We start from the raw sequence: 24,641 nt of genomic DNA on the forward strand, positions 1-24,641 counted from the left end.
TTACATTAGGTTATTTTGTGTTCCTATCAGAAAAGTCTACTTGTAATTTGCAAGAAAGCTTTCTATGCTTTCTAGTTCCCATATTTTTGCTTGCATCATGCAACTAAATTCAATAAAAGTTTAAAACTGAAAAAATTGTACCAACCTTGATTAAATGACTACTACATGTAAGAAACTGTGTTCAGAATTGGAGTGGGGTGGAGTAAAGAAAGAGGAGAAAGAAAGATAATGATATGTACAAAAATAAGCATAATAAAAAGTCATTTGAGGGTAGAAGGAAGATTAACAACAGAAGAGATCAGGGAAGCCTTGCCAAAGGAGTTGGCATCTGAACTGAGGTTTGAAGGAAGCTAAGAATTTTGACAAAAAAGAGATGAGGAAGGAATATATTTCAGGCAGGGGGAGGTTTTTGTGAATGTTGAACTCAGGAAATAGCTAGTAGTCCAATTTGGCTAAAAAATAGGGTACACAAAATTAGACTTAAAAAGCATGTTGGTGGCCATCTCATGAAATGTCTTAAAGTCTAAGGCACTCCTGTGGACAATGAAAAGTCATTGAAGGCTTTTGAAAAGAAGAAAAGAGAGATATGATCAGACATGCCATAGGAAGAACATTTTGTATGCCGTGAAAAGAATAAATTGAAGAAAAAGAGTCTGATGGCAGAGAGAACAATAGAAAAATTGTACATATTCCATATGCTAGATATTAAAGACCTGAGCTAAGAGAGTAGATAGAAACAAGGAGACTGGCTTGAGAGACGTTGTGTTAATAGAATTGATAACATTTGGCAACTGATTAGACAGTGGTAAGAAAGAACAAAAAAAATTAAGGGTGAATTCAATTAATGAGTCTGAGTGTTGGAGATGTTAGTGCTCTCAAAAGAAAGAAGGAAACTTAGATCTTGATGTAAGGAAGAAATAATCAGTTCTGTCTAATTTATTGAGTTTGAGATGGCAAAGAGCTATTTAGGAAGCTATGTCCGGCAGGCAGTTGACAAGGTGTCACTGAGGTTCACTGGAGATATTAGAGGAAGGCAGATAAATGTAAGGGCTATCTGTGTGGAAGCAATAGTTGAAACCAGGAGAAATGATGAGCTCACCAAAAAAAAAAATGAGCATAGATGGAAAGGGAAAGGGACCAGGACAGAGTCTTGGAAGACACCCCTATTAAGTGGGAAAGAGATAATCCAGCAAAGGGCTAAGAAAGAATAGGCAGATAGTTGGGTAGAAAGCTAGGAAAAAGAAGTTGTCATAAAAACTAAGAAAGAAGAGAATATCGGGAAGTTGGGGCAGTTTCAAAATCTGTAAATGGCCAAAGAGGATGAGGAGGAAGAAAAGACTATCTGATTTAGAAAGTAGTTTCAGAGTGTCAGAGTCAGACTATGAGAAGCTGAAAAATGATTGGATATTGTGATTGGAGTGGTGAGAGAAGGGGCAATAAAAGGGATGAGAAGTGTGACAGTAAGTGCATAATATGTGAAAATGCTACATTGTAGGTATAGTGGTGAAAAACTACAAATACTTTGCTCCCAACTCTTACAGTCTAAAGAAAGGATGCACTCTAGAAAGATACAGATGTATATTTATATAAATATGTGTGATATAAACACATGTTTTATTTCATTATATATCATGTATGTGTATGTTTATATGTATGTACATATGCATGTATAATACAATGTAGATTATGAATGGGCATTTGGGGAACCAATTCAACTCTACTCTTGAATCTTTAGCCCCCGTATCATATTACCAATTATGCCCTGTCAAGTCTCAGCTTTGTATCACTTCTACTATTTGCCATCTTCATTCCCACACACGTGCTTCTGAACAAATTGGAGAAAATTATGAAACCTTTTTGATTGGTTCCACTACAAATTTGTTACACAATCTCAACTGGGTCCTTATTGCTACTAGGAAATCTTACCATACCTCCCTTTATCAGTTTACTGTCCAATTATCCATAGTGGCTCTTCCATACCTTTTCATCCCTTCCTCAAACCTCACATGGCTCCTCCTCCCTCAACTCTCTCAGGCTGGAACTCGGCCTCATATTTTGCCTCAAAAATTTAAACTCATTCACTGTGAATTCCATTTCCATCACTCTTCCTTATCTCTTATTCCTCAGGTGCCTGCTGCCACTTCCTCCTCCTTCACTCCTGTTTTATATGATGAAGTGACTTCACTCTTTTTTTATTCAAAGATATTTTATTTTCCCAGTTACATGTAATAATCATTTTCAACACACAAATCCCCAAATTATAATATCCAAGTCATTTTTCTGGCCTCAGACACTTCCCAACTGTGTGACCCTGGGCAAGTCACTTAACTCCCATTGCCTAGCCCTTACCACTCTTTTAAGTAAGGCTTTTTATTAAAAAAAACACACACACACACACAAATCATTTCTATCCCCCCAATTGGAGATGGTAATCAATTTGATCTGGGCTATATATGTGTTAGCATGCAAAACATACTTCCATATTGGTCATTTTTGTAAAAGAACATTCATACAAAACCAAAATCCCAAAATAAAACTGTAAATGCACTGATGTGAAAGATAGTATGCTTGGATCTGCAGTTATCTGGCTCCAACAGTTCTTTCTCTGGAGGTGGATAGCATTTTCTTTAACTGGTCCTTCAGAATTGTCCCAGATCATTGCATTGCTGGGAGGTAGCCAAGTTTCCCCAGTTTATCATCATACAATATTGCAGTTACTGCTGTGTACAATATTTTCCCGATTCTACTTATTTTGCTCTGCATCTGTTTATGTAGATCTTTCTAGCTTTTGCTGAAATATAGCAATAGTATTCCATCACCAACATATACCACAATTTTCTCAGTCTTTCCCCATTTAATGCACACCCCTACAGTTTCCAATTCTTTGCCATACCTAAAGGGCTGCTATAAATATTTTTGTACAAGTAGGTCCTTTCTCCTTTTTTCGTTATCTCATTGGCAAACAGACTCAGTAGTGGTATTACAAAATGTCCTTACTCTTTACCAAAACTGAGCCTCATTCAAGTGATCCCATTCCATCCTGTCTTTTTCAACAGACTACCCTCTCTGCCATCCCCATTCTTTCATTTATTTTAAATATCTTCCTGTTGGTTAGCTCATTTCCAACTGCCTAGAAAAATGTTCATGATTCCTCCATTAAAAGAATCTTTCATTTGATCCTTCATTAACTCTCTTTCTATATCTCTTCTGCCCTTTGTAGGTAAACTCCTGAAATCACCCTCTGTGATAGGTGACTCCACTGTTTCTCTTCTCATTCTCTTTTTAACTCCTTACAAACTTGCTTCCAACCTACTTCCAACCTTCCAATTCTACTTGACATTGTTCTCTTCACATTTACTAATGATTTTTCCATTGCCAAATTCAACAGCTTTTTCTTAATCCTCATTATCATTGACCTTTCTATAGCCTTTGATACTGTTGGCTACTCTTTACTCCTTGATTATCTGTTCTCTCTAGGTTTCTTGGACATTACTCTCTTCTGGGTTTTTCTCCTACCTTTCTGATTGTTCTTTCTCTGTCTCCTTTGCTGGATCTTCCTCCAGATCAGATGCTCTAACCATTGGTTATTCCTCAGAGTTCTGTCCTGGGCTCTCTTTTCTCCCTCCATACCACTTTACTTGGTGATATCAGCTCCCATGGATGTAATTATGATCTTTATGGTAATGGGATTCTCAAACCTACCTATTTCTGTCCCAAATTCTCTGGTGACCTCCAATCTTGCACCTCTATAATAGGCAACTTCTGGGAAGAAGATGGAGACCAACTTGAGTGACAGATCGTCAGTTATAGAATTTAGAATCTATCCAGATGGCATGAACCAAGGACAAAAGACAGTTGCTACCACCACTATAAAACCCTGGAGGCTGAACCCATCAGGGTCTCAGTCTTGAGAAGGATCTCATTTTGAGAAGGACCCTGGGTGGTGAAGGTGGGTAGACCTATAGACCTGCATATCCAGCATCTGTATCTGATTGCCTCAAAATATCAATTCACCTGTTACTGAACAAGGCTGAGAGAAAGACATCAGCATCTGCTATCAAGAAGAATAACACAATCCCTTTCTTCACCTGGTCTGGGCCATGGCCAGGCCTGACCAGGGTCTGGAGGGAGAGGAACATCTCCAGCCAGCTGCCAACTTGTTACTGATTAATCAGCCTATTCTAGCTACCATAGATTTATCCCCAACACCACTTTCCTTATCCTGGACCTTACCCCTTTGAGTTTATAGCATTAAATCCTTGAACCTATTTAAGTGAAGACTGATGTCATTCTAAGAGCAAGTGGATAATTACATCCAAAGGGGAAAGGAGATCTTACTGAAATCCCAGTCATCGGCGTTATCCAAACCAATATCAATTATTATCCTTATTACAAACCCTTATCCATTAACCCAACCCCAAGCCTAATAACCAGAGGATCTGTGTGGGTCAATATACAGCTTCTCTTCTAATCTCTTAGGCTTGGGCACTGTTTGTGAGCTCCAGTACTTAGCTGAGCTGAGCATTTATAAGCCCTGGGGGTTACCAGCTCACCTTGGTGGCCATTCAGACATCCCTCTCCTCACTCAGCTTAGATACATTTACCATCTAAGGATCTTGAGCCAGCTTCATCAGGCCCATCTTACTGAAGATACCACCCTGTATAATGCCACCGACTGTCTTTTAGACATTTCAAACTTTATGTTCAGCAGATATCCTAAATATAGTATATATCCCAAACTAAAGGCATTATCCTATCCTCTTAAACCCTTCCCCTTCCATATACACACTTCTACCAGGATGTAAGTCCTTATCACATCACATCTTGAAAATTGTGATACACTGTTGGTGGATCAGTCTACTTCAATTTTCATCCCAATCCTCTCCATCCTCCATTCATCCAATTATTTCTCTCCAAAGTCTTTTCTAGCACCACAATTCAAAAGCATTAATTTTGTGGCATTCAGCTTTTCTTATAGTACAATTCTCACATACATTGTTTCTAGAAAAACTATAGCTTTGACTATATGGACCTTTCTTGGGAAGGTGGTTTCTCTGCCTTTTAGTATGCTGTCGAGATTTGCCATAACTTTTATTCCAAGGAGCAAATTTCATGGCTACAGTTACCATCTTCAGTGATCTTTCAGTTCAAGAATATAAAATCTGACACTACCAATTCTTTTCCCTCTGTTTGCTCAGAAGTGATGGGACCACATGACATGATCTTAGTTTTTTTTTCATTTTAAACTTCAAGCTAGCTTTTATATTCTTTTCTTTCAGCCTTGTCAAGAGATTTCTTGCTTCTTCACTTTCTGCACCAGAGAGATATCATCTGCACAACTTGAGATTGTTGATATTCCTCCTGGCGATCTTAATTCTGACTTTTGATTCATCCAGCCTGGAATTTTGTATGATGTACTCTGTATACAAGTTAAATAAATAAGGTGACAACATACAGTCTCTTCAGAACAGTCTTAACAGAAATAGAAGATTAAGAAGAGATGTCAAGAATGCACAGAAGAATTACATAAGAGCATTCTTTTTTTATTTTATTTTGAAATCTTTATTTATTTATTTAATTTAGGATATTTTTCCATGGTTACATTATTCATGTTCTTTCCCTCCACTCCTCCATTCCCCCTCCAGTAACCAACAAACAATTCCACTGGGTTTTACATGTATCATTGCTCAAAACTGTTGTGAGGAAGATTAATAAATGAGTATTTAGGAGACTTAGCAGGCAGGGCTGAAGGATTCTAAATGGAATGGGGAAGCAGGAAGTGTGGCTTCTCTCTCTGGGACGGACTCCATGGTGGTTGGGGACAAGTTGTAACTGACTCCTGGGAGACCTCAGAGGAAGTGGAGTTTGTACCCTGATTTCCTGGGATCCAGAAGGAAGACTGTCATCTGCTTGTGGGAGATTTTTGGTAGACTATTAAACCCAAACTGAGTTGCTGGTTAACTTGGGCTGGGTTAGCTCCCTGATCTACACCCTTGAAGGAGTGCTGACTGTGGTCCTGGAAGAGCTGCAACATCGCTGGAGTGAGACAGGACTCTGCAGTGAGGATATCCCACTTTCCTTCCTGATCTCCATTGTGCCCTGCCCTGCTATAGGTTTAGCTTAGTGTAGATAAGTCCATTCCCTGTCCCTGAAGCTTGCCCATAGATTGGTAGAATAGAAACCCCTTCTCCCTTCTTTAGACTATAGTTCCCTTAATTAAACTTGTTTATAAGCCCTCTTGTCATTTACTTACTGGTTTCACAGACTCCCTGTCTAGGTGGAGCAGGGTGACAGTTAAGGCCCAACTGTCACTCCTGTCAACTGTCATTTCCCCAAACAGCTAAACCCAGTTTCCCTGGCTTGTTTGGTCCCAGACTATTGTCCATTCCTGTCTCCTACTCACCCTTCTGAACACAGATAAATATTTAAGTTAACACCCCATATTTTCCCCATAAGAAAACCTATTTCCATATTATTGATATTTGGAATAGAATGATCACTTAGAGTCAACACCCCCAAACATATCCCCATCGAAGCATGTGATCAATCATGTTTTTCTTCTGCATTTCTACTCCCACAGTTCTTTCTCTGGATGTGAATAGCGTTCTTTCTCATAAGTTCTCTGGATTGTCCTGGATCATTGCATTGCTGCTAGTAGAGAAGTCCATTACATTTGATTATATCAGAGTGTGCCAGTCTCTGTGTACAATGTTCTCCTGGTTCTTCTCCCTTCATTCTACATCAGTTCCTGGAGGTCTTTCCAGTTCACATGGAATTCCTCCAGTTCATTATTCCTTTCAGCACAATAGTATTCCATCATCCTCAGATACCACAATTTGTTCAGCCATTCGCCAATTGATGGATGCCCTCTCATTTTCCAACTTTTTTGCTACCACAAAGAATACAGTTATAAATATTTTTGTACAAGTCTTTTTTCCTTATTATCTCTTTGGGGTACAAACCCAGCAGTGGTATGGCTGGATTGTAGGGAAGGCAATCTTTTATTCATAACTTCACATTTTTTTTTCATTAGTTCCCTTGATATTCTTGATCTTTTGTTCTTCCAAATGAACTTTGTTATAATTTTTTCTAATTCAGTAAGAAAAGTGTCTTGGTAGTTTGATAGATATGGCACTAAATAAATAAATTAATTTGGGTAAGATTGTCATTTTTATTATATTAGCTCATCCTACACATGAGCAATTAATGTTTTTCCAATTATTTAGATCTATTTTTAATTGTGTGGAAAGTGTTTTGTAGTTGTGTTCATATAATTCCTATAATTGCTTTGGCAAATAGATTCCTAAATACTTTATATTGTCTAGGATGATTTTAAATGGAATTCTCTTTCTAATTCTTGCTGCTGAGTACACAAGAGCATTCTTAACATCACTGATAATCATAATTGTATGGTTACTGACCTAGAGCCATATCTTCTAAAAAGTGAAGTCAGCTGGGTCTTAGAAAGCATTGCTAACAACAAAGGTAGTGGAACTGGCAGAATTCCAGTTGAACTATTTAAAAACCTAATATATAATGCTGTGAAAGTATTGTGCTCAATTTACCAGAAAACTTGGAAAACTCAATAGTGGCCCATGGATTGGAAAAAGGCCATTTTATGTCCTACTACCAAAGAAGGGCATTACCTAAGAATGTTCAAGCTATTGAACAACCACATTCATTTCCCAGCAAGATTATGCTTACAATTCTGCAAGCTAGGTTTCAGCAATATGTGAACTGAGGATTATCAGAGGAGCAGGCTGATTTTTGAAAGGATAGAAAAATTAGACCAAATTGCCAACATTTGCTGGATTGTGAAGAAAGCAAGGGAGTTCTCAAAAAATCTACTCCTGCTTTGTGGATCACAACAAAATGTAATAAGTCTTCAAGGAGATGAGTGTACCATATCATCTTACTTATTTCCTGAAGAACCTTGATATGGGCCAAGAAGCAACAGTTAGAACCAAGCATGGAATAACTTATAGGTTCAAGATTGGGAAAGGAGTATTACAAGGCTCTATATTGTCACCTAATTTATTCAACTTCTATGCAGAGATCTAGAAAATAGAGAGATCTTAAAGATTAGTGAGAGAGAATAAATTATCATTGGAGCAATATCCTAGAAGAGATGATCAGCTTGAAGCTGGGATTTTGAATAATATTTAGCCAAAAATTCTATTTCTTTCATTGGTCCTAAACATAACATTTTGCATATAACCTACTAACTGTTATCCCAAGACAGTACTACCTTTGTTCAAATTGTCCCTCACGCCTGGAAAGCATTTCTTCCTCACCTTCACCTCTTGGATTCTTTAGCTTCTTTCAAGGCAAAATTCAGGTACTTTCTTCTACATGAGGACTTTACTAATTTTCCTAATTATTTAACACTCTCCCTCGTGAAATTACTTTAACATAATTTGCATTTGCTTGCTGGTGTCCCTGCTATATCTCTACCACTATTCACCCCAGAAAAATGTAAACTCTTTGAGAACAGGAACTTTTCTTTTTTGTCATTGTATCCCCAGTATCTTGTATAATACCCAACACATAGTAAGTAATTAGATGAATTTTTTATAAATGTAGATTTTTTAGAAATGTGTCATTTCTGTCCAATTTAGAAATATTTTACCAAGAAGATTAGTTTGAGTTCTTTGTACACTGACCAAATAGGTCAATAGAAGTAAAGAGGGGACATCATTTATATGGATTTTGTAAAAGAAATAATGAAAAGTAGCACATCGATTTGTACATCTAGCACAAACAATATCAATTAAAATGGAGTCAAGGCTTCCTAGGAAATAGTTTCCTGACATTAAAAAAGCAAACTGTTTGATGTAGGGAAATAGGAAGCTCATACTGACTATAACTGCTTTTATTTATTTTACTTCACTGATCTTGCAAAAATGTATGAATCTCAGGAAGCTGATGAAAGTGCTGATAGCCAAGCTGTGGGGTGAGGACACAAGTATCCAGAGACAGAACAAATGCATTTAAAACTGCTTGGCTAGATAAGGACTCATGTGAGTCTTGGTATGGTGAATAACAAAAATTTTTTTATTGTATTTGTTACTAAATTAGTCCACATGTGTGCTTCATGATTACGAATTACTTCCCCAAGCTATCCTGGTCCAATTCCCTAGGTTTGGTGACATAAAATTTTCACAAATTAGAAAGACTAAGCAGAAATTCAAAAAACGATAAGACTTTATTACAGGCAATCAATACAAAAACTAACTTGAGAAACCCAAAATAATTGATGAAAAATGAAGAAAAGAGGTTCAAGCAAAGAGTCTCTTCAGATCACCACCACTCATGAGGTAATGATTCAACTAGCTCACAGTCATCTGAGGAGATTGCATGATGATGAGGATGATGAGAATGATAGCAATCATTGAAATAGTACTTTAAAATTTGAAAAGTTCTTTATATACAAGCAGAGAGTCAGCACTATGACTTGAGTAAAATGGGCTTCATACTATAATAGGAGGAAAAAGTATCAGTAATCCTGTGAGGTGGCTCCTAGAGATGGTACACAGGTAATACCAATCTGGGAAGCTAGAAGCCTATATAGAGTAGAGTCATCTTGTTACCATAAATTTTAGAACTAGAAAACCAGAAAGAAAATCTCTTTAATTTTCTATACTATCAGGTATTTATTATCTCATCTGTTACAATAACCTTATGGGTATACTGTCCTCAATGACATTGCATGTTTCTGCTAAAATAAGTCTCAAATACTTTATTTGGTAGATACTTTGGTGACTTATGGCACTTTGGTAAATGCGTTTACTTCAAACTAAATTTGAGTCAATTTATAACCCCCAAGCAAGTAGGGGAAAAAAATGGAAAATTTGAAAATCAAAGAAGAGATATATAGAACTGAATGCCAAAAGTACTATTGAGATGACAAAAATAAGTGGTATTAATTTTTTGAAACAGATAAGTCATTAGTTAATTAGACTTTTAAAGACAAAAGAAAAACCAAATTATTAAAATAAAATTATTAATAAAAATTATTAAAATAAAAAGAAGACAAAAAGAAACAAACTTTCATAAATGAATAAGAAATGACAGAAATGTACAGAAATCATTACACTTGGTTACGTCACAAAAAAAGGTAAAACTTAAAAGAAATGGATGACTATTAAAAAGAATATTTACACAAACAAATATCCATATCTCAACAATATATATAGTCTCTGAGAAATTGAACAAGCTATAAATGACTTTTGATAGGGGATTACAAAACAACAGTCTTTGGATGGCTATTATGAGAAAAGTCTATTAAATATTTAAAGAATTCTTTACTCTATGCTAGAAAAATTAATCACAAAATGTTTAAAAAGGAGCTTATCAAAATTTTTTAGGAGAAAAGTATGATCCTGATTAAAAATCAGAAAGAGCAAAAGCAGATAAAGAAAAACATAGACCAATATATAATTAATTAGTGCAAAAAATTCCTTAATAAAATATTCCAAGACTAATGTGGTATATCTGTTTATCGTAATACTAGGAAGACAGTGATCGACATTAAGAAAACCATAAACACAATAGATCATAATAATAGTAACAACAAAGAAAATCTTATAATGGTGTGAATATATGCAAATGCAGATGAAGCCTTTAACATTTAGAACTCATTTATTTTAAAGACATGAAAAGGTATAAAAATCAAAGGGCCTTTCTTAAATGTGATAAAAATATTTATAATCAAGGGAAAGCATTATTTCTATCAGAGGAACATTAAGAACATTTTCAATAAGCTCAGGAGTAAAGCAAGATTTCATTGTCTCCACTGGTATTTGCAATAATGTTAGAAATGCTACCCATAGCTATAAAACAATAAAAAAGTAAATGTTATAATAAGCATTGGCAAAGAGTATGCAGAATTACCTATATTTGCAGATTATATGATAGTTCACTAAAGAATTACCGAGATCCAATTATAAAAGTTGAAACAACTAATAACTTTAATAAAGGAAAAGAATACAAAAAGATTGTGTAAATAAAATTTTCTATTTATTATTCATAAAACCCAGAAGGAAGAGGTAAAAATAGAAATTCTATTCTCAATAATTGCAAAATTAATAAAATATTTCATGTTCACTAAACCCAAGAATACAAACCACTCCTGGGGGCAGAAGTTTGGGTAGTAGGAAAGAAATGTCTATTTAAAAAGAATTTTCAGAAAACTGAAAACAGTTTGGCAGAAATTATATTTTAACAAATATCTTACACCATATTTCAAAAATAAGCTCCAAATGACTGAGTGAAAAACCTAAGATATTCTCAAAGTAACAAACCTAAAGAAGAATTTGAAGAAGTTATCATATATATATATATACATATATATATATATATGTTTTGGTGCAAAACTAATAACTTTACTAGGTATATAGTATATTATAGTTGTTTGTTAGAATATTAACTCTTCAAAGGCAAGGACTTCTTTCTTTTTGCTCCTATTTGAATTCCTGGTGCTTAGCATGGTGCCTGGCACACAGTAAGAGCTTCAAAAATGCTTATTGACCGCATGACAAGTTATAAATGCAAAATAGTTTTCGTGTTATAATTTTGATGACCAATATAATTTAGGGTAAAAAAATGGACTTTATATCAAATATTTTTGATAAAGGCTTGCTATCCAAGAGATGGCAGTAGTACAGTTGTGTGGTGGAAGGAATACTGATGGTGGAATTGTAGGTCCTGGGTTCTAATCCCATCTCTGATACTTCTTATGTAACCTTTAAACTTCTGTGGGGATTCAGTTTCCTCATCTATAAAATGAGGAGAATGCCCTCACTAGCCTCTGGCCTTCCAGTTTTCTGTCTTTGATCCTATCATCTTAGTTAATGTAAATATATGAGAAAGAACCATTCTATGATAGATAAGTAGTCAAACTATATGAACAGATTTTAGAAGATGAAACACAATTAACAATCATATAGAAAAACTCTGCAAATCATGAAAAAAAGTTTCAAATCAAATTCCAAATCAAGATATCTTTGAAGTTTTACTCTATATCCATCAATTTGGCAACGATGATAAAAGACAGAAGTAAGGTATCTATTAGATGGACTTTGGGAAGACGAGCACACTAATAAACCTCTTGGTAGAATTGTAAATTGATTCAATCATTAAGGAAAATTATTTGGAGTTAGGTGAAAAAAAGTGACAAAACTTCATTTTTTTTAACCTAGAGATTCCACTGTTATACATTCACCTGAAGGAAAGGTAAAAGAGAAAGAATGGTCCTGCATATGTAAAAATATGGTAAAAGAAGACACTGGGAAAAAATGGATGTCCATTGATTAAAGAATGAATAATCAGAACTTAGAGAATATTATACACAATGACAACCATAATATTAGCCCTCAGATCAATGCATCGACCAATCTTGACATGAGAGGATTACTTGTACAATATGCCTCTCTCTTCTTGGTACAGATGTAGTTTACTGGACAAGTGAAATGAGGCATATATACTAATAGAATGAACAATTAATTCTGTTTGAAAGTAGGAGTTACTGGGAAATGGAAGCAAAGAGAAAAACAATGAAAAAAATTGTTTAAAATAAACTAAAACCATCACATATATAATATGAAGAGCCAGTATGGTCATTATTTTGTAATAGGAAGAACAGAGTCATAGAGAGGTTAAATGACTCAAGAAAGATCACACAGTTAATTAAGAGTATAGCCAGACCAAAAGTCCAGTCTCAACTTGAATCCAAATGTTGCTTATAGTTTATATTTCTTAATAATTAGTATTATTTAACATTCTGTTAGCATCAGTGTTCTAATCCACATGTGGTTGGACTTATGATATTTTCAAAAGCATGGCAGGGAATGAATTTCCACATCATTTTCCCAATGATTACAAATACTAGTTAAGTGAGATCATATCCCCAATGGATTTTAAAATCTGAGAGGTAGAAAATGGGATAAACCTTGATAACAGCCACCAATGCCAAAATATAGATGAGACTAAAACCAATGTGATGATACAATTTTGTAGAAAAGGACAAAATAAATAGCAAGCTTAAATTCAATAAAACAAAATACACAATGGCTACAATGGTGACAGAAAGAATAACAAAACACTCATAAATCAATACTGTGTAATTATGAAAAGTTTGTCTCCCAAAAGGAGACATTAAAAGTCACCTCCCCCAACTACTTTGCAGAGATGGGGATCCAAAAATGTGGAATATTTCCTATATTGTCATATTTCTTAATATATTGATTAGTTTTGCTTGTTTTTTTTTAAAACCTTTACCTTCCATCTTAGAATCAATACTGTGTATTGGCTCCAAAGTAGAAGACCTGTAAGGGCTAGGCAATGGGGGTTAAGTGACTTGCCCAGGGTCACACAGCTAGGAAGTGTCTGAAGCCAGATTTGAACTTAGGACCTCCCATCTCTAGGCCTGGCTCTCAATCCACTGAGCCACTGAGCCACCCAGCTATCCCTTTTTCTTTTTTCTTTTCTTTTTTTTTGAAGTTCTTTATTATTAGAGATGCAAAGGACTAACAAAAAAGGACAACAGGGGAAATTCAGGCACTATAAAACAAAATGTATCAATTAATTGGTTTTTTCAAATAATCCTTCAAATTGCTTTAAAAAAAAAAAACAATCAGCTTGTCCTCATCTTGGATTATTCAGTTGAAAAAATAGATAAAGTACTCTGTTTCCTGACTAGCAAAACACTTTTGAGTGAGGAATTATCTATGGAGTCCTGCTTAAGCAAATTGTTCTTTATCTACAGCTGCACAAACATCTGCACTCTTAGGAAATACTATTTATTTTTATATGAATCTGTAAAGTCCATAGATGCCTCTGGATTATCTGTATTTTCATAGAGTTTTGTCAGAGTCCAAGATTTGGATTAATATTGAAATCTATACTCAGCTTTGGAAACCACTGCACTGGCACTAGATGTTAAAAATTATGTTCCTCCTGCAGACTCTTAAAGTCTCATATATTTCAGTTGAGAATCTATTTATACTTCCTAGGTCTCTCTATCAGAAACAGACTGGGACTCAACTGAGTCATGTAAACTCATCCTTTTTCCATTTGTTCAATCTGAAAGTTTTCTTTGATTCATTCATCCCTTTCCTACACCCATATCTAATCAGTTACCATATCCTATCAATTCTTCCTTTATACTCAAGTCATAAATAGGAATTTTGGAACCTCTACCCCCAACAGAATTTGAGACAATTTTTGTTATTTGCATGGTAACCAAATTTTATTTTGTCCTGCTAAAGCAAGTTGCTGATTAACAGCGAACAAAAGTAGGAATGTTCTAATGATGGGTGCTAAAGCATAATAAGCATTTTCTATTTTTTACATTAGACAAAATGAAATTTATTTTGATCAGTGTATTTAATCCCCTGGGGGCCTCCAAGAAGCCCTCACGGAAAAAAAAAACAAATTCAGAGAAGGTTAAAATGAATTCCAAAAATGTAGACACTAAACGATAACTCTAGTTCAACTATCAATAATATGGAATTAGGTCTTGATCAATGATACATGTAAAACCCAGTGGAATTGCGTGTCAGCTAAAGGAGGTTAGGGGATTTAGGGGGAGAGGGAAATAGCATGAAATATGTAAATATGGGAAATATTCAAAATAAAAACTTAATTAAAAATAATAAAACAAAAAAATGAATTCCAGAAAACCTTCAGGGAAATAGGTATCTAGGGAAAAAAATCCCATGTTAAATGCATAGCAGCAAAATGAGAATTTAAAGTGCCTTAAGACTTTTGTGGGGAGTTGTAGGGGCTGGAGGGAGGTAGTCAAAAGTATGACAATTCCTGTTTATGGTCAAAGAAGACTTCCAAGAGGCTAAAGAATGAATCAGGGAAGTTGAGGAGGTTGGGGAACTGGGAGTGTTTGAAGATGATTAGTGGGTAGGTTGTAAAAGAAGGCCATGGTCTAGTGTGGAAAGGAAAACTGAATCACACTAGGTACTGAATTTATTGAGGAAGAGAGTAAATATCCTAGAGATTCATAAATAAATAATAATCTAGCCAGAATGGAGTAACCTTTCTAGGATTGCTAACTCCCGAAGGTAGGGGGATTGTGCTTGGCAGTGGGAAACAAGGAATGTTACCTCTTCCTCTTGACCCTTTATGCCCTTGAGAGTTGGTCTTTTCATAAAAAGCTAGATTTTTTTGTAAGTTCACAGAAAGAGAAGGGGGGTAGGATAGCACTTGTATAGTGCCTCCCATGTATTTACAAATATTATCTCATTTGATTCTCACAACAACCCTGTGAAGGAAGTGCTGTTATTATCCCTATTTTATTGTTGGAAAAGATGGAAGAAATGAGTGAAAGACACCTAAGAGGGAAAGGAGTTTATTGATAACAGTTAAAGTTTCAGAGAGCAGTGGAAAAGGTGGGCAGAGCAGGGCAGGACGTAAGGAGAGTTAAATTGGATGGGAATGAGAATTGGGAAGAGGTAGCAATGGAAAGGAATTTTTGCCTATGTTGGTCTGTATGTCTTTACAGGGATTAGAGAAAAAGAAGTTGGAAATCTGCAGGACACAGTGCATGGGGAACACCAAACATAGATATGCTAAATCAATTTATTGACTAAGTGTTTCTTATGTAAAATCCATATCAAATTACTTACTGCCTAAGGGAAGGGAGAGGGCAGGGTGAGCATGAGGGAAAAGGGGTCAGAAGAAGGGAGAAAAGCTGGAACTCAAAACCTAAAAAAAGAGAGTGTTAAAAATGTATCTTTACATTTAATAGGGGAAAATAATATATGTATATATAAACAATATAAAAAGTATAATGAATAATGATGTCTGTAGATTCAGACTTTGAAGAAGACTTCCCTTCAGTTAATTATAGCAAGTGAGGAAGAGAGTGATACGTTATTTATTTGACAAGAAACAAATTAATAGTTTCCATTGGAGCACCCTTATGCTCTGTCCAGTGGCAGGGTCAGAGCTTTAGATAGGAAGGAGAAGGAGAAAGATGTAACAGAAAATGAAATGCTATGTACAAGGCCATTAGTTAGAGGTGGGGATCAAAAGAGGTAAGATGGCAGGCAAAGGGGGGAAAGTTTCTCTCTGCATCTTGCTTTTCTCTCTTTTCCAAAAACTATTGGCCCACCAGAATTCCACTCTGCTTTAGTTTCTGAATTGGAATCTTGTGCTGTGATTCCCAGGTGCAGAATTACTGAGTCCTTGTCTGGAGTCCAGCCTTTCTGAACATAATTTACAAATGTGTTATATTATTTTCACCTCTTTGTCTGTTCAAAGGAAAATAAGCTAGGGGAAAAGGAGGGCAATTCATTGGAAGTGTGTAATGTCCTAGAACTCCCAAATGCAGAGGAGCCTCTGTGCTGCTTGAGTCTTATCTGGGTCTGGGAGAAGCTTTGGATGTTGAAGTATGGATCAGATATTTTATTATGTGATAGCTTACAGATTTTTTAAAAGTATACCATATTAAAATATTAAAATTATGCTATAAACAAAAGCCATGACTACAATTTATATAACAAGGTTAGGGAAGGAAAGGGGTTCGACAATAAAGTAAGGGTTTAGAGGTTTTTCACTGGGTAAATGCATACTAACTGCATCCTCTATACTTAATGGGTTACCATAGCCACCTAAAATGAGACAGAGCTGAGAGACAGTAGCTTGTTCAGGCTAAGAAAAATGGACAGTTTGGTCCTCCACCAGCGCATTCTCACAGTGGAGCAGTCAGTCAACAAGCGTTTAAGTGCCTATTATGTGCCAGGCACTGTGCTAAGTGCTAGGGATATAAAGGTAGATAAAAGAACAATTTCTTCCCTCAAGGAGCTTACAGTCTTAAGAGGGAGACAATACACAAATAACTACACAAACTGTATCTGTGGTTATTCCCTCAATAACATGCTCCCCCTCATCCCTGATCTTCAGAATCTGTTTAAAATACCAGCAAAAAGGTCTGAATTTTCTCTTTTTTGTTTTATGGTATGTTTATAGTACCTTTTCGTAAAATTTGGATTAAATATGCATTTATGAGTTTCTAAACTTTTTTTGTGTCATCTGTTGCCCTTCATATTATCATCTGCGGCTTCTGCAAAACTCCCCCCAAATTCTGATTTCTTATATAGACCCATGATATGTCAAAACCATGAAAATCCCATCTATGACTGTCAGGATGAGCATGGGGCAAGCACAGCTCCTGATCCTGTTGGATAGCATCAGGTTAGAATCTAGTGCCACTACTTGATGGAAGGTATTGAATATTGATTGAAGATATTGATATATTTATCGAATACTTGCTCTTTGTTGGGCACTATATTGGCACTATATTTGGTACTAGGATTTGGTAGGGATTAGGACTAGCTATACTATCTAGACTAGAATTCCCAGATAGGAGAGTAAATGCGTCCCACTCAGGTCAAAGATCCATTTACCTTTTGCTAATATTGGCTATACTTCCTATGGTCTTTCCCATTTTCCCTCTTTCCCCACTTATACTGCTAATATCCAAATGTAGGTTCTCAGTACTTAAAGGTTGGATTTTTACAATAGCCTCCTTCAATTTATTTCCCTACATTTTATTTTTTCTCAATTATGTATAAAAAATTTTAACATTTGTTTTTAAAAAAATTTTGAATTTCATATTCTCTCTCTCCCTCCCTCCTCACACTCCTCCTTGAGAAGGCAAGCAATTTGATATAGATTATACATATGAAGTCATGGCAAAGCATATTTTATATTAGTCATATTGCAAAAGAAAATGCAGATCGACCCCACCCAAAATAAGAATGATAAAGAAATAAAAATAATTTCACTTTGATCTGATGCCAGACTGTATCAATTCTTTCTCTGGGGGTGGATAGCATTTTTCATCATAAGTCCTTTGGAATTGTCTTGGATCACAATTGTCTCTTAATTAGTGTTCCTTCTTCTAATCTATCCTTTATTTAAACATCAAATTAGTCTTTATAAAACATTGCTTTCAGCAAGTCACTTCCTTGCTTTCTAACAAAACAAAACAACCCAAAATAATAAAAAAGCTAGTGTCTACAGGGTAAGCCACCTTACTCCTCAGCTTGATATCGAAGGTCCTTCAAAATCTAGACATCCCCAACCAATTTAATCACTTCTTCCCTGATAAAGTGTCTATTCCAATTATACTGTCCATGGAATGTGCCATTCTTATTTATGTCCCATAAGGCTTTGTTCATAATGTTCTTTCTCTTTCTGATGGAAACTTATTTTTATTTTATTTTATTTTATTTTCTGTCTGAATTTTCTAAATGCTTTCCTCTCTTCTTTTCTGAATCCTACCCATCCTAAAGGGTCTCAGGCAAATTTCATGTCCTCTATGATGTCTACCTAAACTGTCCCAATGAATGTTGATCCTTTCTTTCCCCTACTTCTTTCTTGATGAGTCAAAAGGTTCAACATGGTACAGCAGATAAATGCTGGCCTAAGGATTTCCTGATTCTAAGTCCAGCATTTTATCTGCTGATACTTACTCGTATACTGGTAACTTGGGTGACATTAGGTAATTTCCTTAGGCTTCTTCCTTAGCTTCTCAATACTTCACTTTTCCCATCAATAAAATCAATGTAATAAAAACACAAAATTCCTACTCCACAGAGTTGTAAAACTCAAATGCAGTAATCCATATTAAAAAACAAACAAACAACTAGTCAGTTCTGCTATAATTTATTTTGAAAACTCAAATTTATTCCAATATGACTGATATATTAGGGAACATATTGAAAATAGAATGAATTCTGAGTTTGATTACCTATTTCTTCCCCAAGAAACAGTGAGAAAACACAGAAAACTTCAGAATAATGGAAAGCAAAAACTCTTCCAATGCCCACTTTCACAAACAAACTTCAGGTCTTTGTTAAGGTAAAGTGCCCTATTTATTGTAATTTTCTTGTGCAGTAGAAGATATAGGCAAAGACAGATTGGTCTAGACCTCCCCAATTCCTTCACCTTCCATAATGGCCCACATCTAGAGTTTTGGGACAAGTCTAGAGACCCTTGGGAACTGGGCCACAGGCTAAGCAGCACCCATTTAACATATATACAAGAGTGCTATAATTTGTATTCAATTCCTATTTGGGGGAGTATTATTTGAGTGTTGGTATTACATAGCATTTTATCCCAACCCCATTTTCCTCAAAAGTCCTGTGGTTTTTATTGCATAGTTTCAGATGGCTGAGCTATTCAAAGTAATAAATATGGCATATTATAACAGACCTGACTCAATCTACTATTGTGATGAGAAAAACACTTTAATGAGCTGGTAAGTCATGGAAATGCATAGATGCAGAGCTGGAAATGGCCTCAGAAACCATCTAGTACTGTCCCCTCATTTATATTTACCAAGGGAGGTGAAGACACTTGGAAAGATCAGAGTAGATCATTTTCTGGGTCTCATTTTTCTCCTCTGTAAAAATCAATCCCATCTCCTTTTTAATCTATGATCTTATGACTCAATTCTCCTTTCATGGAATGATTCAGCACCAACATCTTCTCTGGCCTCTAACTCTGCCCCAAAATGGAACTCACTATACTTATAATCTGAAGGCAAAATTTCACGTTCTCTGTGACACGTCAAATTTGGAATTTCCTCTCCTTTTAAGTCGTTGTGTGTTGGGGGCACCAATGTCTGATGTCCCTGGAAAAGCCAGGAGGGTCCACATCGCTTGGGGCCAAGGGGATGGGTAGAACCACAGAGGATTCTGACCACCTTAGCAAGACCGAGGCCAAGCCTTCTGCTGGCAGCTGTAGTTTTGAAATACTTTCAAAGACTGTATTCTGTAAACTGGGCACAAGCTGCTCTTTGGGAAATCTTCTTTGATTGCTTCTTTCCTGGTTCCTCTCTATGGCCTCTCAACACACACATACAAGTATACATATATATATATATACATATATTTTTTTTCAGTATTATAACCTTTGTGTTTAAAGCATAAATTCAAGTATAAAAATGGATGAAAGAGATCAGAAGATATTTATTAAGCAAGATGAAAGTAAAATTACAAACATTTCAGCTTAAAACTTGGTCCATGATTTTGTGAAGTAGAGCTTCCCTGATCCTTCAACACAAAGATTATATAAGAAATATGTTGTGAATGGAACTGTCCCTTCTTTTAAAAAAAAAATCAAAGCTTGAGTCTAATACTGGAAGATTTGGAAAATGAAGCATAATGTGAAGAATAAAAAGTAAAGAGGAAAACTCGCCACAATCCAGTGAATCTGAATAGTGTACTGTAGACAGGGTTAAAAAAATTTATATATATATATATACATACACAGACACACACACACACAAACACAGCTACATACACAATGTGGAGTGGAGGCTTCAGAGGAGAACTCTAGAACTAAGGACTTCAGGAATCATTTTTGAAGGAGAGGATGGATGCAATTTAGTGTCTAGGTATGTCTAAATGAGCACATTTCCTTTTTTCCTCCCCTTTAAACAGATGGGATAAATAAAGAGACAAATAAGTAGAGTGAATTAGCTAACCTTATTTGTCTTCTTTTTTTTTTTTAAAGTAAAGAAAGAAAAAAAGTCTTTATTTACTTAAGCTGTGGAAGCCTGACAGCATAGTTGGAACAGCTGGTGTTCTGGCTAAATCCCACAACAGCCTCTGCTATGGGCTTAGCCAGAGAGCCAAGGGCCTCGCATGACAAAAACTACAGTGTGATTTTGTGGAGCCTGACGATTAGGTCTGTAGAATGAAGACTGAAAGCACATGCTGGTGTCTCCTCTCTTCCTCGCTGGGAAAGGCATGCTTAGGACAGCCACTGGCTGGCCAGCTCTAGGAGCCCACCAGCTGTTCCAGGATGTGTACAAGAAGCATTTTTTTCATGTTAGAGAAACAAAGGACCAGAGAGACCAAGGAAGAAAGCCATCGGTGGGTCGCCAGCCTCTAGGTCTAGTTCTAGGACCTCTTTGATCCCAGGACTCTAGGCAGCTGCATTTGGGTAAAGCTGTAGACTCTCTCCCTTGGAGCAGCCAAGCCAAGTCCTCCCCCTTGCTCCAGGGCAGAGAGAGGTCAATGTGACTCAGGCAGGAGAACTGCCAATGGGAAAGGGAAAACATCCCGGACCCAGGAGATTGCCAAGCACTGAAGGAAATCCTATCGTGGCTCCCAGGGCAGAGGGGTGACCTCCAGAACAGTGTAAAGTTCACTGTTTTTACATTGTGAAATGCCTGGCAACAAAGGTGCAGATGTGAGCAAAATGTCACCCTGCTTAAAATGGCATGACCTGGACCTCCAACTCCTTTGCCTTGGGAAAGACTAATGACAGCACACATAGCTGGTTCTACCAAGTGAGCTCTTTTCCCCACTAGTCTTCCCCCACTGGGAAGGAGGAGGGTTGACATTTATTGTTAGAAAACATGTTAGTGTTTCTGAGTAAAAACTGGAGGCAGAGAGTTTGCATATGTCTGAAGAGTTTGACATTAAAGTCAATTCTGCAAATGTGTCTTCTGATAATGAAAGCTAGAACCAAATATATTGTAGATGTTCTACTAGATAATTTCTGCTACTATATAAATAGTAGACATTCAACTGTATAAATCATTCTAAATGTCTGAGACATCTTTATTTTCCCAAGGAGAAGATTCAACGATTCAGTTAGATGATTTCCTAAAGAGTCAATATGGTGACACCTTAGCTATTTGGAATTCTTTTTGACTGTCATCTTGGATAACTGAGATTTTTGGCTAAGAGATACCCTTCTTTTATATGTCATTTTTTTTTCTGAAAAAGGATTTTGGATGGTATAAAGATTCAGACTGTGATTACATTGATACAGAGAACTTTGTAGTTGGGGATATTTATTTTATCCATCAAGTTGACATCTTTTTTGAAATTGAGAGTTTAGAAGCAACACTTGGATGGCTGAATGATTAAAGTATGCCTACAGTCACATAATGGCAACTAATTTTTTTTTCTAAAATCCTTATTTTCTGTTGTAGTAACAACTCTAAAACAGAAGAGTTAGTGCTAGGCAAATGGGAATAAGTTATTTCATTCAGGGTTATACAGCCAGGAAGTGTCGGAGGCCAGATTTGAAACCAGGTCCTCCCAACTCCAGGTCTGGCACTCTATCCACTGTGCCATGTAACCACCCTTAGCCAATCCATTTTAAAAATGAGACATGGACTTAAGACTGTCTGCTTTCAAGGCCATCTCTCTATTACATCATGCTACCTCTCATTTGGATAGAAATGATTCTAAATGTCTGAGACTCATTTTTATTTTCCAAAGCAGAAGATTCAATGATTCAAGTAGATGATTCCTTAAGCATTTATTAAGTGGCAACCATATGACCAGGATGCCTCCTTCCTAGGTATATGACTCTCTGAATTTCAGTTTGTGTGTGCAGATATAGTTGAAAAACCAGCTAACATCTGACCAATTTTCCTTTTGATACCATATCAACTCTCATACATCTATCAATCTAATTAAATGACTTAAATGTTTATCTCCAACCTCAACCTTTCTCACAAGCTCCATACTCACACTTATAACTGCCAACTAAATATCTCCATCTGGATATTACACCAACACTTCAAACTAAACCTGTTGAAAACTGAATTTGACATTTGTCCTCCAAAACTGGCTTCTCCCTCACCCTACTTTTTCCATTGGTGGCATCACATTCTCCCAGTCACCCCTCAATTCTCTTATGGTGATTTAAGATGGATTCACCCAGAAGATCAATAATTGTGAAGGTATCTTCACCAGTGTCAGATGCACCTCTAACTGACAACTTGAATAGAACAACTCTTAGAACAACCAGGTCAGTGATGGTTTTCTTATAATGACTATTTAATGATAATTGATAGGGTAAAGGAAAGGACTTGGGAAGTTGTGAAGGAAAGAGGGATTAAAGGAAAATCCTAAACCTTTATCTAACTATTTTGTTGATAATAAACCAGCTGGTATCTTGAAGCATAGCCCAAAGGCCTAACCTCAAAGCTTGAAGGTTTCTTCAGTCCACTAAGAGTTTTATAGTTGATCTTCTGGTTGGCTTTATGCTGGTATTTGGTGTTGATTTTATAGATGTTGGATGCTGGTATACACAGAATTCCCTAACAGCATCTTAGGCACTTAATCCTAGCTATGAGACAATTCTGAGATGACCCTTCCTCCCACCAATCTCCCTAGATTATGAGCATGATGTGCTGATCTTTTCTGCTTCTATAGTTCAATCTCAACTGACTTTTTGGTCTCAGACCAGCTCAAAATACCCTCACTGTATTCTGTGTTCCAACCAAGTAACTGGCACTCATGCTTGGCCAACATGGCTTCCTGCAAAAGTCTTTACACAATATGATAGAATACCTTTGTGGATTCACAAGTATCACAGAATTATACAACACATGGAAGGGAGTAAGGTGTAAGAAGACTGTAAAGACAGGAAGGGGCTAGATTATGAGAAGCTTTAAAACTCAAGAAGAGAATTTTACATTCCATTTTGGAAATAATAAAGAGGCTTTGGAGTTTGTTGTGTGGGGGAAATGCCATGCGCAGACTGTGCCTTAGGAAAAATCCCTGAAAGTTGAGTAGAGGGTGGATGATGTGGGGAGAGATTTGAGGCCAAAAGGACAGTCAGCAAGCTATTGCAATATGCCAGGCATGAGGTGATGAGTACCTGTACCAGAGTGATGTCAGTGTGTCACAAGAAAGAAGGATGCTTATGAGAGATGTTGCAAAAAAATCTGGCAATAGATTGGATATAGAGAGTGAAAGAGAATAAGGAGTCAAGGATGACACCTAAGTTGCTAACCTGGGTACCTGGGGAGAGGACATTATATTAACCTCAATAGGGAAGGTTTGACAGAGAAATATTGAGTTCAGTTTTGAGTTTAGGATGTTTGTGGGGCATTCAGTTAGAGATGTTTAATAGGGAATTGGAGAGAGGAGATTGAAGGTTAGGAGAGAGGTAAAGGCTAGATAAATAGATATGACAAAGTACATAGTGAGGATATGGAAGCCATGGGAAATTACTAATTCGCTGAGTGAAACAGTATAGAGAAAGAAGGAAAGAGAAGAGAAATGGGCCAAGGACAGGGACATGAGTTAGCAGATATGGCTTGGAAAAAATTTCAGCAAAAAGACTGAAAAAGACTGATCAGAAAGGTAGGAGGAGAACCAGGAGAGAACAATATCTCAAAAACCTAGAGAGAAGAGAATACTAAAATGAAGGGGATGGTCAATGGTGTCAAATACTACAGAAAGATATAAAAGGATGAAGGGTGAAAAAATCTATCAGATTTGGGAAGTAAGAGATGAGTTAGGGTTAAATAATGAGTTTGGAAGCTAGACTGCAATTAAGAAGAGAGTGAAAGGAAAGGAAGTGGAGGTATCAATTATAAATAGCCTTCTCAAACACGTGAAGACTTTCCTTGGCAGAATAGATAGATGAGAACAATTTGTTCTAACATCTATGAAGGCAACTGAAGCAGGCACTGTGGAGTGCTTAGAGCCTTGTCAGACATCAAAGATGCCAAGGTCATCCACTGCAACCTGGTCTGTTCAGTAGTCACCTTGACTTTTGTCTTGCCATTGGACTTAAATGACTCTAGAAGAGAGAGTGAAGCTGAATAGTGTTGTGCAACTCTGCCTCACTTAAATCCAATT

At 36.4% G+C, this 24,641-nt stretch overlaps 1 pseudogene; it reads left to right on the forward strand.

Annotated features, from left to right (window-relative positions):
• The first annotated feature begins 8,903 nt into the window (after window positions 1–8,903).
• Window positions 8,904–24,641, forward strand: part of LOC123251958 — a 102,277-nt pseudogene continuing 86,539 nt past the window's right edge.

This window comes from Gracilinanus agilis, chromosome 1 (genome assembly GCF_016433145.1).
Source record: "Gracilinanus agilis isolate LMUSP501 chromosome 1, AgileGrace, whole genome shotgun sequence".
In the NCBI taxonomy this organism is placed as follows: Eukaryota; Metazoa; Chordata; class Mammalia; order Didelphimorphia; family Didelphidae; genus Gracilinanus; species Gracilinanus agilis.